Source organism: Giraffa tippelskirchi, chromosome 4, assembly GCF_054371585.1.
Source record: "Giraffa tippelskirchi isolate mGirTip1 chromosome 4, T2T-mGirTip1v1.2.pri, whole genome shotgun sequence".
Taxonomy (NCBI): Eukaryota; Metazoa; Chordata; class Mammalia; order Artiodactyla; family Giraffidae; genus Giraffa; species Giraffa tippelskirchi.
Window position 1 is genome coordinate 79,608,984 of NC_137278.1, and position 15,669 is coordinate 79,624,652.

The 15,669-nt window shown below is 39.9% G+C and overlaps 1 protein-coding gene across 1 annotated transcript in view; it reads right to left on the reverse strand.

Moving 5' to 3' along the window:
• Positions 1-15,669, reverse strand: part of TMEM178A (transmembrane protein 178A) — a 474,083-nt gene that overhangs the window by 41,592 nt on the left and 416,822 nt on the right. The window lies entirely within an intron of this gene.

The following is a 15,669-nucleotide window of genomic DNA, read 5'->3' on the forward strand; positions in this document are numbered from 1 at the left end:
GAGTTCACTGAACCTGAAATACTTGAAAAGGTATTCGCCAGGTGGAACACACCCAAAATGCAGCTGCAGCTCCCCAGACCCGAAGCCCTCTGTCACTGGTCTCTGAGAGTCCCCACCTGCCACTCGTCTCCCTCTGCCTTCACTAAGACAAGCAGTAAATTTTCATTGTCATCATGAAGACATATTGCAAGTATTAGTATTTTTTAATAATGAAACTGCTCTAAAATTTTTCTGCTTTTGAAACTGGCTTTCAAAACTTCCTTATATTTTTTGCTCCTGAAAAGCACAGAAACAGGAGATCAAGGTGAATAAGCATGTGGGTTTGCAATCCACTATTACTATATTTATTCATGTCATTGGCGGGTATATCCAGGCAGCTGCAATGTGGAATGAATGAATATGCAAGTACCGCGTCCTAACTCAGACAATCAGACACCAAGATGAATGACATCCCCCAAGGACACTATACTTTAGAAAGGGAACAACACACACACAAAAATCTGGATGAAAAGAATGCGATAGTAGGGGATCACACACAGCTGGACACAACTGAGCACACACTCATACAGCCGAAAGTGTGGGGCTACAGGAATTTAGCAAGGAGAGTCTAGAGAGCAGCAAACTAACATAGAAATTATGAAAGAGCCCTGAATTCTCATCTTGGCCTTACCACTCACTAGCTGTTTCCCTCCGGCAAGACACTCTGGGCCTCAGTCTCCCCCGCATGGGTGGTTGGAATAGATTAATTTCCCAGCATTAGCACCCTTTTCATTTTTTGTAAATGAAATCTTAACATAGAATTTCAGTATGTTTAACAGGTCAAGACAGAGCTTTTCCAGGAGACATTGGGCTCCACTTACCATGTTATCTAAATCAGACAAAACAGGCGGAAACCTCTGAACAGATGCTTAAAGGTGATATCAAATCTAAAAATCTACAGGCCTGCAAAATCACTCCAGTTGAGGTGAACAAAGACTATGTCTTCAAAGGAGAAGCAGAAAACTGGATAAATAAGAAGGACCTCAAGGAAGGAGCACTTCTTTATGGTGCAGGGTCCTCCAAGCAGCCCAGGACCCAACAATGATGAGCTTGCCCACTTTCATGGAACAGAATGAGTAGGAGGAGCACTGGCTTTGAAGTCAGATGGCTGAGTTTAAATCATCATTGTGCTGTGAACAGAGGTGGATGACTACAGACAAATTACTTCTCTGAACCTGATTTCCACATATTGAAAGTGGTTTAATAATGTCCATCCTCACAGGGTTACTGTAAGTTTTAAGTGAATAATATAAGTATATATATATATATATATATATATATGTGTGTGTGTGTATATATATATACACACATGTGTGTGTATATATGTATATAATATATATATATATATACATATATACACATACACACACACACACCCCTACACACACTTTTTTATTGTGCTGAAATAAAATTTACCAACTTAACTGTTTTAAGTGTAAAGTTCAGTAGTATTAAGTATATCCACATTGTAGAACAGATCTCCAGAACTTAATCTTGCAAAACTGAAAGTATGTTCATTAAACAACTCTCACCTGCAATCTCTGGGAACTAACGTTCTTTTTGTGTTTCTATGGATTTGACCAGAGATTTTATATAAGTGGGAACCATATAGGATATAACTTTTAGTAATAGACTTATTTCAGTTAGCCTAATATTCTCAAGGTCATCTATATTGTAGGGTGCGATAGAACTTCCTTTCTTTTTAGGGGTGAATAATATTCTATTGTAGGTATAAAGCACATTTGGCTATCTGTCAGGATACATTTAATAGGAGGCTTCCTGTGTGCTGTTTTCAGTCTTGCATGAATTCTCTGTTCCTTAACAGCACCTGAATACAGGTGCCAGAGAGCTGGCAAGCCGGCTTTCGGGGATAATAGAAATTCATGTATCTCATTCATATGGAAATTCCATATGGTGAACAGCAGCCATTTACAAGTCTCCTCCTTTCTGATATGTAAAGTAACTGTTACAACCCCCTCTCTAGAAAACAATTCTAACCTCTGGCTTTCTAGATGACTTGTTAGACTTTTGATCCCTATCTCTGCTAAAAAGGGCTATCTGGTAAGAGAGTATATATATGCCCAGAATATGTTAAATAAATGAATGCCTTTGTTCCACCAGAGCAATGGTCACCGTGTCTTTCCTCATTTTCCTCATTCTCTCTCTCTCTCCCTCCCTCTCACTCTCTCCCTCTCGCTCTCTCCCTCTCTCCATTTCAGGCTGTTTCCTCGGAGCACAGGTGTCCACCGTGTCTACTTACTTGCCCGGGCTTTCAAGACCTCTCTGAGAGGGCGCCCTGAGCCTACATAGATGGTGCTAGCTCTTTCTCCTAGAGTTATATTGGCATACTGTGTAAACCAAGGAATACCAGCCTCTTTTCTTCCTTCTTTTCTTATCGGTCGACTCTGTACCTCCAAGTTCCGGTCCATTAAAGGACCACAACAGCTATCCATCCATCTGCTGATGGATATTTGGTTCATTTCTATCTCTTGGCTACTGTGAATAGTGCTAAGTTAACAGTATACAGTTAGCCCTTGAATGACACAGGTTTGAACTATGATGGTCCACTTTTACACACATTTTTTTCAATAGTAAATACTACAGTACTATACAATATGTGGTTGATTGAATCTGTGGATGTGGAACCACAGATACGCATGGCTGACTATAAGTTATATATGCATTTTCAACTCTGCAGAGTCATGATCTCCAACCCCTGCATGTTCAAGAGTCAACTGTGTTTCAACAAGCCTGATTTTCTGTAAATATTGGCTTTGTTTTTTGATGTTTTTGTTTTTAAGCAAAAATTAGTATGCCTTGTCATTCATATTTCATGAATTTTGCTGTTCTAGCCACACACATTTCCTATTCTTCTTGTAACCAGTAACACTCATTTATTAGCAATAGATCAGGGTAAAGATATGAGTGACTTATAAAATAAATGACCTAATTTACCTAGCTGAGTTTTGAACCCATAACACTGATATAACTGTACAATGATTCAATTGAGTTTAATAGCCATTGTTTTCTATTTCAAAATTGCCTTCTCCTGAATTAAGGCAGGAGTAAGAATCAGAAAAATCATCTCCAATTTTCATTAAAATACTCTTGGATTCCTTACTTTGTCCACCTGCCTTTCCCCCACATTTTTCCACTAGAGAATGTCCAAACAAGCTTGCATACATCTTGGAACCAGACAGATTCTGTCCCAAATTTTCTGCATTTCTATTCTGTGAGTTGAAGGAACTATTCCAAAAATGAACTAAAATTACCTTCATTTCTTTGATGTGATTTAAAGCATTCCAGAGTATCTGAAGAACTATGGATGGAAGTTCATAACATTGTACAGGAGGCAATGACCAAAACCATCCCAAAGAAAAAGAAATGCAAGAAAACAAAGTGGTTGAAGAGGTTTTACAAATAGCTGAGAATAGAAGTAAAGCAAAAGGCAAAGGAGAAAGGGAAAGGTATACTCTACTCAGTGCAGAGTTCCAGAATAGCAAGGAGAGATAAGAAGGACTTCTTAAATGAACAATGAAAAGAAATAGAGGAAAACAATAGAATAGAAAAGACTGGACATCTCTTCAAGAAATTGGAGATACCAAGGGAACATTTCATGCAAAGATGGGCACAATAAAGGACAGAAATGGTAAGGACGAAGCAGAAGAGATTAAGGAGAGATGGAAAGAAGAACTATACAAAAAAGGTCTTAATGACCTGGATAATCATGATGTGTGGTCACTCACCTAGAGCCAGACATCTGGAGTGTGAAGTCAAGTGGGCCTTAGGAAGCATTACTACGAAAAGTTAGTGAAGGTGGTGGAATTACAGCCAAGCTATGCAAAATTCTAAAAGATGATGTTGTTAAATAGTTACATGCAATATCCCAGCAAATTTGGAAAACTCAGCAGTGGCCACAGGACTGGAAAAGGTCAGTTTTCATTTCAATACCCAAAAAAGGCAATGCCAAGGAATGTTTGAAGTACTATACAATGGCACTCATTTTACATACTAGCAAAGCTATGCTCAAAATCCTTCAAGCTAAGCTTCTGCAGTACACAAATCGAGAACTTTCAGCTGTACATGATAGATTTAGAAAAGGGAGATGAACCAGAAATCAAATTGCCAATAATCATTGGATCGTGGAGAAAGCAAGGGAATTTCAAAAAAACATCCACTTCTTCATTGACTAGGCTAAAGCCTCTGACTGTGTGCATCACAACAAACTGTGGAAAATTCTGAAAGAGATGGGAATAGCAGACCACCTTACCTGCCTCCTGAGAAACCAACATGCAAGTCAAGAAGCAACATTTAGAACCAGACATGGGATGACTGTTCAAAATTGGGAAAGGAGTATGACAGGGTTATATATTGTCATCCTGCTTATTTAAATTATATGCAGAGTGCATTATGTGAAATGCCAGGCTGGCTGAGTCACAATCTGGAATCAAGATTGCCAGGATAAATATCAATAACCGCAGATATGCAGATGATAAAACCCTAATGATAGAAAGCAAAGAGGAACTAAAGAGCCTCTTGATGAGGGTGAAAGAGGAGAGTGAAAAAGCTGGCTTAAAACTCAACAATCAAAAAACTAAGATCATGGCATTTGGTTCCATCACTTCATGGCAAATACAAAGGGAAAAGGTGGAAGCAGTGACAGATTTCATTTTCTTTGGCTCCAAAATCTGAGTAGGGTGACTGACGCCATGACACTAAAAAACACTTGCTCCTTGGAAGGAAAGCTATGACCAACCTAGTTCAGTTCAGTTCAGTCGCTCAGTCATGTCTGACTCTGCGACCCCATGAACCACAGCACGCCAGTCCTCCCTGTCCATCACCAACCCCCAGAGTCCAACCAAACACATGTCCATTGAGCCGGTGATGCCATCCAGACATCTCATCCTCTGTCGTCCCCTTCTCCTCCCGCCTTCAGTCTTTCCCAGCATCAGGGTCTTTTCAAATGAGTCAGCTCTTCGCCAACCTAGACAGCATATTAAAAAGTTTTTCTAGTATTCATGTACGGATGTGAGAGTTGGAACTTAAAGAAGACTGAGTGCCAAAGAACTCATGCTTTTGAACTGTGGTGCTGAATATTACTTTTGAGAGTCCCTTGGACTGCAAGGAGATCAAACCAGTCAATCCGAAAGGAAATCAACCCTGAATATTCAGTGGAAGGACTGATGCTGAAGTTGAAGCTCCAATACCTTGGCTATCTGATAAGAGTGGACTCATTGGAAAAGACTTAATGTTGGGAAAGATTGAAGGCAAAAGAAGAGGGTGGCAGAGGATGAGATGGGCAGATAGCATCACCAACTCAATGGACATGAATTTGAGCAAACTCCAGGAGACAGTGGACAGAGGATCCTGGCATGCTGCAGTCTACAGTGTTGCAAAGAGTCAGACATGACTTTATGACTGAACAGCAACAAAAGTATTCCAGATGAAATTCTGCTTCCAATGTAAAAAGTGGTCATCCACTGATGATAATACTGTCAACAGCAACTGAGACATAATTATTTTAGTGGTCACCTGTAAGATTATCTGCCTAGCACTCCTTTTTTGCTCTTTTTATCGTAATGTCCTCCTCACCTTGATATTATGAATTGAAATTTTTCATCACACTTGAAATTTTTCAGCCAGTTGCTTCAGAGAGTTTGCTGCCCCTCTTCTCCTAAGATTCCAGTTTTAAGTGTTTGACCACTGGGAATTATTCCATAATTATTCCAATAATTCCATTATTCCATAGGTCATGGACACTGTGTTCACATTTACAACAGGACTTTAAAATCCTTCTTTGCTGATTTTATCATTTCTACATCTGCTTGTTCTCACTGACTTCTATCTTGGTTATGGGTCATATTTTCCTGTTTCTTCACCTGATGATTTATGACCTGATGCTGGACATAGTGAATGTTGCATGGTTAGTGGCTAGATTCTGTTTTCTTTTTCTAAAGAGTGCTAGTCTTAGTTTACCTGTGGATCATCAAATCCTTTTGAGGCTTCTTATAAAACTTAATAAGAATGGGTTTTTAAGTAGACTCTGGGAATTATTCAGCTTCTAGCTCCCTGGTAATTCATTATTTTCCCAGATGCTCTTTCTTTGCCTGGCCTGTGGGGATTCACTGCAATGTGGACAGGTTAATAATTATCCAAGGAATTGAAGAAATCCATATGCAGATGTCTATGCACTTTCTCTCGATATTTTCTTTCTCTTTAGTATTCTGTGCCATAAATTATAGCTGCCTTAATCCCTCAAACTCTGATCTCTGTGACTACAAAGCTCAGCAATTCTACCTGGGTTTTTTCTCCCTGTATGGAGTCCAGAAATTGCCTACAGGTAGGAAGCTGGGTTAATCATTTTGCTCACCTTCATTTTCTCTTCTCTAGATTCACAGTCCTCTGCTGTCTATTGTTAAATTTGGGGGAACAGTTGTTTTCAGAATTTCTTATAGTGAGAAGGCTAATCAGGTACCAGTTATTTTGTCATGGCAAGAAGATAAAAAGTTGATTTTAAAAAGAGATGCAATTTTTGAGATCCTGTTATGGGCCATTGATTTCACATACATTATCTCTATTCTTTACAAACATTTCTGAAAGGTTGGTAGTTTATTTTCATTTTATGGACAAAAGATCAGAGCTTCTAAGAGGTAATGTCATTTGGCTGAGATTGTATAGCCAATAAATGAGCTCTGATTCCAAAGACAATTTGAAGCAATTGGTATATCATTCCACTTTTATTTCTACAGCTACACTAATTTTATTCTATTTTTCTTCCTTCTAGAATCCTTATCCACTGATATTTTAAGATGATGCCTTCTTAAATGGAGAAAAACCACAATCTTGCAGTTATGTCAAAGGACAAATTTATCAAGAACAAATTTCCTACAGTTTAAATTTTATTCAATAGTGTTTTAAAACATTATTTTTATTTTAAAACCAATATATATGTTTATATATAACATATTTATATGCGTGTAATGAATATTATGGAATAGAATGGATAGTCAACTTGAATATTTAAGATAATGTTAAAGACTTTAGAGGAATGTTGTTTTCTCCAGGAGGTTGCTTTGGATTATTCACCCAGAATCCCAGAAGTATAGCTTCACTTTTTTCTGTTAGGGGCATGCATGAAAATTTTTTTGACACACACCAGCCTGAGGATACCTGCAGCACATAAAGACTGAAGGGAAGATAAGAATGCAGGCAAGAAAGTTTCAAAACAAAAGGCCATCCCTCTTCTATCACAGAATGGGGTAGAGTGTTGCCTCTCACAATACTTTCTGCTCTATAGTTTTATTTTATACCACAAAATACCCTGACTGTCTTTATGAAGGAACATTTTATCTCCCTTCTTCTCTTTAGCACAGTGGCTTTCAAATTTACAGTCTCTAAGACTCACTCGGGCAACTTTTTGAACATCTAGACTCTCAGTCCCTACTTCTTAAAGATCTGATTCTGTGTTCTCAAGAAGAGCTCAGAAATCTGCATGCCCATCAAGCTCCAGGTAATTCTGATGGTCCTTGGAGTACACAGAGAACCATAGCTCTAGGATACATCACAGGTGCTGTCCAGGACTCTTCCCCACACCTGGAGGAGGATATAAAACTTGCCCATACTTCTTAATTATTGGGCCTCCCTGGTGACTCATATGGTAAAGAATCTGCCTGCAATGCAGGAAAACAGAATGTGATCCCTGGGTGGGGAAGATCCCATGTAGAAGGAAATGGCAACCCACTCCATTATTGTTGTCTAAAGAATCCCATGGACAGAGGAGTCTGGTGGACTACAATCTATTCTTATTGGTGGGCAATTAACTGTAGGAAAATAATACCAACTGTTGAATAGAAATCTATTTCAGTTATATTTTCAAACCTCATCATTTTAGTTGACCAAGCAAAAATCAATTCATAAATACTACAAAAATATCACCAAATGTCTCATGAACTGGGATCTTAGACTATAAAATAAGAACAACACACTCCCTAAATTCAAGCAGCTCATGTGCTAGTCGAAAAGACAGATGTGTGAGCAGTTAAATTACAGTGTAAACCTGATAAGTACTATTCTCAAGATAGGAAGTGGGAGAACAGTATATAAAACAACTAATGGCTGGAGAACACTGTAAAAGTTGCATTTAGTCAGTGACTTTTGAAGGATAAGAATGCATTTTCAACCACACAAGGGGCAAAGAATGCATACAAAATATCTAATCTGACCCTTCGGTCACGTCCATGGTATAGCCAAAAGTTCAGTGTGGCAGAGAACGGGGTAATGAGATATGGGGAGAGAAGCACATCATTTCAAACTATAATAGGTGGGTTTGTCCAAGAGCTAAATATGAGGGCATTTGTGGCAAAATGTGAAGGGGACCAAGGATAAAGTACAAGGGGACTGTTTAAATCCAGTCAAGATGCAGCCCAGAGCATCCTCTATGCCTCTATGGAGCCAGAGAGTTGTTTAAATGCTCAGAAAATTGTGCCCAGATGTTTTGACATGAGGACCTCATTTCCCAGGAAGTCAATTAGACACATTTGTTGCTTATCCATGGAGTTCTGGTCTCTGCCAGATTATTCTGCACTCCAGGGGAATGTGTTGTTCAACCCTGTTGTGTCTCTGCAGTGTAATTGTCATGTATATGTCTGCAACTAATTGATGCTTGCTTGCTTTTTAATAATTAGTCAGGTAGTGGTAATAAAAACCGAACCAAAAAAAATCTGGGCTGAGTTTCATTTAATAACTGTTTGGGTAATGAAAATTAACAGCAGAAGAATCCAAGCACAACCTGCTTTGACCTTGTGTACTGAAATGGAGGAGGGTTGGTAGGGGGTGGGGTCTACCTGACATTCCCTCAGCCATGTCTCCTGCCGAGTGTGAGGGGTGGGGTGAGGAAGGGAGGCCGGGTGTGAGCTGAGCCCATTCCAGTTCCATGGAGAAAGACAGTGAGTAGTCAGTCATCAGGGGAGCAGACAGATCTGTCTTAAAACGTTCCCTTCTCATCTGCTTCACCCTTTTCACCCTCCTGACACTTCCCTCAAAATATTTTCGTGTGGCCCCATTTTGCCAAGCTTCCCACTGAAGCCCACAGTCCAAAGCCTGTCCAACCAGGAGCATCTCTGGGTACCACCTTGACCTACCATGTCCAACAGGAGATGTTAATGTCCTCTAGCAAAATGTATGACAGACAGTTCTAACAACGGCCAGGAAACCTCTGGAATAAAAACTTAGATCATTTCATTACACAAAGAAACCAAAACAATTGAAGTGTGGACAAGAGGCAAAGAGAGTAAAGACTGAGTACTATCAGAGGAAATTCATTAATATCAGCTACACCCTTGTGGGCTTCCCAGGGGGCATTAGTGGTAAAGAACCCACCTGCCAATGCAGGAGACATGAAATTTGAGTTCAATCCCTGGGTTGGGAAGATCCCCTGGAGGAGGACATGGCAACCCACTCCAGTATTCTTGCCTGGAGAATCCCATGGACAGAGGAGCCTGGCAGGCTACAGTCCATAGGGTCAAAATAGAGTCGGACACAACTGAAACAATTTAGCACACATAGCATGCACACCCTTGCAAGGAGTTTGGAAATAGTTATTTTAGCTTCTCAATGTATTCTTCTTGCTGTTTTCTATTTACCACCCAAGCCTAGAGCTCTCAACACCAGTCTCTCTTATTCTGCTGACCTTGAGGTCTGCACTTAGAAGTCTTACGTGTGTGTTAGTCGCTCAGTCACGTCCGACTCTTTGCAACCCCATGGACTGTAGCCCGCCAGGCTCCTCTCTCCATGGAATTCTCCAGGTAAGAATACTGGAGTGGATTGCCATTTCTTTCTCCAGGGGATCTTCCCAACCCAAGGATCAAACCCAGGTCTCCTGCACTGCAGGCAGATGCCTTACCATCTGAGCTATCAGGGAAGCGCAAAAGTCTTATAGGCATCTTCAACTTCACATGTCTAAAAACAGATCTTTTTTCTGCCCCAGTTCCTCCATTTCAATAAATGGCAACTTAGAATTTTCCATTTGCTCTGCTCCGAAACCATGACATCATTCTTTATTTCTCTCCTTCTCTCACATTTAATGCATTAGCAAATACAGTTGGCATCCTTCCTCCTACTGGAGTCCAGAGTTTGATGATTTCTCATTACCTCGATCACTGTCTCCTTGGTTCAAGCTACCATCATCTCTCCAAGAACCAGAGTCATTCTGTCGGCAGCCCTCTAAGAGTTTCCTGCATTCAGACTAAGAGATAGTAACATTTATTGAGCTTTCATTAAGTGGTAGCACTGTTCTAAGCATTTTAAAAATGTGAACTCACTTGACCCTCATAACAACTTCATGAAGTCACCCTGGGTTTATCTCCAAGTCTCCAAATGAGGAACCTGAGGCATGAGGTGGTAATTGTCCTATCTAAGTTCTCAGACCTGCCTTGGTTACTCTCTGTCTTAAGACCTGATTGGCTGTCTCCTCCTCTGATGCTGGGCACCAGTGTCCTTCCAGTAAGTTGTTACTAGTAAAGATAACTTTATTTTGCTTGTATCCAAATAACTGTTGTATGCTGGTTTCACCCATCAGAATGTCTTTCCCCATGTTTTATTTTTTACCTTGAGAATGGACATTTGATCAGTGTTCAGAACCAATAGTTGTCTGTGCCTGAGACCTCAGAGGAAAAAATTTCATTTTCATAGAAGACTCCTAAGTACACAATCTCTTAAGCCTAGCTGCTAAGTCGCTTCAGTCGTGTCCGACTTTGTGACCCCATAGACGGCAGTCCACTAGGCTCCTCTGTCCCCGTCCCTGGGATTCTCCAGGCAAGAACACTGGAGTGGTTTGCCATTTCCTTCTCCAATGTATGCATGCATGTTAAGTCGCTTCAGTCGTGTCCGACTCTGTGCGACCCCGTGGACAGCAGCCCACCAGGCTCCTCCATCCACAGGATTCTCCAGGAAAGAATACTGGAGTGGGAGAAAGAACATTAATCACAAAATTCCAGGTGCCATCATAGATTCATGAGATGGAGCTTTTTTTCTGGTGGGGGGAGGTGTCAGGAGGAAGATCTACTCATAGATGATTCCCTGAAGTCACATCTCGTCGTTGATCCCTATCTGTGGCAAAAACTCTCATGTTCAGCCTGAAGCCTCAAGGAAATATTCAGTCCCTCTACTGCTCTGATACTCAAATTTTTCTGAAAACTTATCTGCTGGTAAAGTTCCATGATATTTTTAAAGAGGATTTAGAATGTAAGGTTAAGATATTTGGGAAACTAATGAAACTATAAAGAAAAATAATCCTATCATCCCTCACTATTTTTTTCCTATTTGTCTTTTTTCAGTCTCCTTCCCTCCCTACACCCCAAACCCTGTCATTTCCAAGAAGCTAAAAGAAGTTCTATATATCATACTCAGGAGACTTTTCTGGTTGCTATTCTTTAAAATGCTCCCAAGTTAATGGGAAGATGTACATTAAGGAGAGATGTTGATTTGTTAAATGTGGCCAATAATTTCTTCCCATAAGAAAAATATTAAAATTGCCTTTAGAGCCAATTTCTCTAGAGCTGTTTTCACATAGTTTAACAAAAGGACAAATTTGCCAACTGCCAATGAAACCAACAGTAAAAATGAAACCCTCGGGAAATGATTTAATCTAAATCACATTCAAAATGGATAGACTTATCAAATAAACGTTTCAAAAACAGTTTTCCAACCACATACGAAGGAATGGAAGGTGCTTTCTGTTAGGAATCATTGGACAAATGCAAGGTTCTTCCAGATCTGATTATGTCCAAGGTCAGAATAGCCAGTACTAGCAAGCAGAGGATGTACAAGGAATCAGTCTTGGTTACTAATAGAAAACAGACATCACACTCCTAACCACTATGTCCATCTCAGCTTATCTTGTACTCTATAAACTGGCAAAATGAGAATTCAGAAATCAAATATAGAGAAGGAGAAACAACAAGAAGTATACACAGTCCTTATGAAATACATTAATTGGGTGGGGGGTGTCAATTATTCATACTGATGAATACATGCTACATTCATCTTTTCATTCAACATTCTGATATGTGTGCTGGGGAAACCACAATAAATGAGAGCCTCCACTTTGATGCTAGTGTGGAATACAGGCACTACAGATGTTTTTAAAGGTATGAAAAGTGCAGCAGAGGGAGTTTCAGAAGCACATAATGGGTAAAATTATCTGGAGTTCAGATTAGGCTGGTGTGTAAAGAAGGGACAACTAGTACTGAACATGAAGGCTGAACAGGAATTTAAGTAGAAGAGCGTTGTAGGAAAGAACATGTTTACACTTCTGGAGAGAGAGAAAATAAAAGATGCCCTGCCCTGTAGGCAGTCAAGAGACTACATGGAAGCAGGTTGCATGGGGTTGGAGAGGTGAGCAGAGCCGAAAGGTTGCGTAAACAAGGTTTGGATTTAATTTTAGGAGCAGCCACAGGCCGTTGAAGGCATTTAAGCTATAACAACAGGAGGAGTAATATAATTAGACTTACAGTTTTCAAAGAATATTCTGTATGTAGACTAGAGGCTGGATTTGAGAAAGACAAGAATGAATAACTTCATTCACTAAATATATATTGTACAAACTACTGATGACAATATTTGCCTAGGCACTACAGATATGGCAGCAAATGAAAAAAAAAAAGATAAATAGTAGAAACATCAAAAAGGAGATTAACATGATAGTCCAATTGGGAAGTAAGGGTGCATGGACTAGGATGCTGACCATAAGAAGATCTGAGAGGTTTTTGAGACCTTTCACATGATTTAGTGATAATGCAGTACTAGAAGTGAGCAGTGAGAAAGAGGACTAATGAAGTGCCAAGTCTTTGTCTTGAGCTATTTATAAATATACAATATAAAAAATAAACTTGAGGGGCAAGCAAGTTCATGGAGTGTATCAATAAATTCAGTCTTGAACACCTTTCCAAAAGATTTTAAGGTATACTGAAACATCCAAGTGGAGAAATCAAATAAGCTTTATACAAATAGGTGGGGCTTGGCTAGGATCAGAGATGGATCTAGGTAGTCAATGAAATCATGGAAGTAGATGAGATGAACTGGGAAGAGTGTATCAAGTGAAAAATAAAACACTGTGAAATTCCAACACTTACAGGTTACTTAGCAAAAGAGTTAATAAAAGAATCTGAAAAGGAATAACCAGAGAAACCATGAAAAGTGGAGTTTTGAGAAGGAAGAGGGGTGGTCACTGCGACAAATGTTTCTATGAGGTCAAATAAGGACTGGAAATTGTCCATTGTATTTAACAATCTGAAAGTCATTGGCAACCTTGATGAAAGCGGTTATAAACTAGTGGAGAAGGTAAAACCATATTATAATGGATAGAAGAGTGATTGTGAAATTGGAAAATACAAACAGTAAGAGCAGCTCCCTTATGAAGTATCTGGAAAGGGACAAGAGGGAAAGCAGGCAAACAAGATGTGATTTGATCCAGGTGGAAAAGACTGGGGACTCTTTTCCCAGAAAGGAATGCCCAGTGTAAACTGCAACATGAAGAATGCCCAGTGATGGGTGTGCTCAGACACCCTTCCAAAGCTCATCACACCCCAAAAGATTTGGTAAATTGTACTAGCTTCTCATTCTCATCTCTACTACTTACTTTTTGTTTTTTCAAATTGAGAGAAATCTGAGAATGTTTAAAAGTTGATTGGAATGAGTCAGTAGATATGGAGAAATTAAAGCTCCTAGAACTAGGAAGGATTTAACAAAAAGATAAGTTCCGGGAAAAATGAAGAAACTGTAGAATTTAAACCAGAGTGTAGGAATCAGACTTTTACTATAGGAGTTTAAATTACAAAAGTGGATAAGCAGGAAAAGATGATTGAAATAGCTGGATTTGTGAACTTGGTAGCACTAAGTCGAGTGAGTTCTTGTCTGATTATGTCTAATTTCTCTGTAAAAGAGGAGCCAGATCTATCACCTTACCTGAAGGGGGATACCCTGGTTTGGAATTTTGAGGACAGTGGGACAATTTGAAATGGGAAAGTAAACTGAGAGATTGCTGGGTCGCATCATGTACTCAGATGGAGGTGATGACCACGAAGTTAAAACAGTGTCAAGAAACACCCAATAAATCAGACACAGGCACATGAGAAAGAGGGTGGTTGGATTCATCCAGGATTTAGGGTTTCCCCAGGTGGGTGCAGTTACAGTGGGAAGCTGGGTTATTAGAAGAGAGAAGTTTGAAATGATAGAATACTGCATATAGGCTAGATAAAAGTGAGAGAAAAGCAGGAGGCAGAGGAATCAATGAATTTGAAGTCCCAGTGTGTGTTATAACAGGGGGTCATGAGGACAATTTAGTCAGAGAGCTCCAAGTAATGAGAATAAATTATGGTTTTGGAACAGTTTTGACTGATGTCAGGCTCCAGACTGTGGCCAGCCAAGGATAAAACTGAATGAAGGAAGAGGTCCTCAGAGAGAAAGAAACTGAGAGCCCAAGATATGGGATGGATTGTTTACAGAGCATGAAAATCCCCCTGGATGATGACTGGATTTTGAAAGCAGAGGCAAAGCACCCTTGGGATTGAACATCCCATGAGGAGGACTCACTGGGTGGTCAGCAGATAACAGCAAGAAGGAAACATGAGAGCGTGATGAACCAAAACTCATGAGTCTCCAAGAAGCAAGATCATCATATAATAGACTTAGGGAATGAAAATCACCCCAGGGATCAGTGACAGGATGCAGCAGAATGAGCCCCAGGGGAAGGAGAATCCTCGGGTGGGACCCAGGTTTCTGCTACAACCAGGAGGTACAGGGAGAAGCAAATAAACAGCACAAAGTTATAGGGAAGTTTGTCCGTCAGTTAACAGGAATTCTGAGTGCCAGATGGAAGGGAACAAGGAGAGAAACCAGAGAGTGACACTGTGGGGGGTGGGGGGTGGGCAGGAAGCCCCCAAAGTGCTACAGAAAAGGGAAACAATAAACACAGGGAGGAACAGAGACAAGCAGGATAGAGGAAGAGTAATGGTGTGATGTCCTTGAAATCCTGTCTTTAAGTATCTGTTAAATGTTTACTTAAAGAGATTAGGGGGAATCAGATTTCACAGTAATAAAAAGTATCTGGCTTTTCTTTTGGCTTTTTAAAATTGAAGTATAGTTATTTTACAATGTTGTGTTAGTATCAAGTGTACAGCAAAGTGATTCAGTTATACATACACACATTTTTTTCAGATCTTTTTCCGTTTAGGTTACTACAACATATTGAGCATAGCTCCCTGTGCTATGCAGTAGGTCCTTGTTTACTATTTTATATATCATAGGGCATATATGTTTATAAATTAGGAGTTTGGAATTAACAAGTATCTGTATTTTTAAGTTCAAAATATAGGTAGCATTACTTGCATTAAGCACGTGGAAGGACAATTTCTGAGATATTATGTGTTTCTGTTTTCTCCTTTTCCTCACCGATTGAGCAGGCAGCAGACACCAGAGCGGGGACCTCTATCCATCTGACCTTACCATCCTGACTGAGGGACTCCTGCTAGAACTCCTGCCCTCTGGCTCCTTTACTCTCTCCCTGCCAGGGGACAGTGACATGGCTAATTGGTGAACTCAGCATGTGCTTGGCTTAGTGGCTTCCAAGTCTCC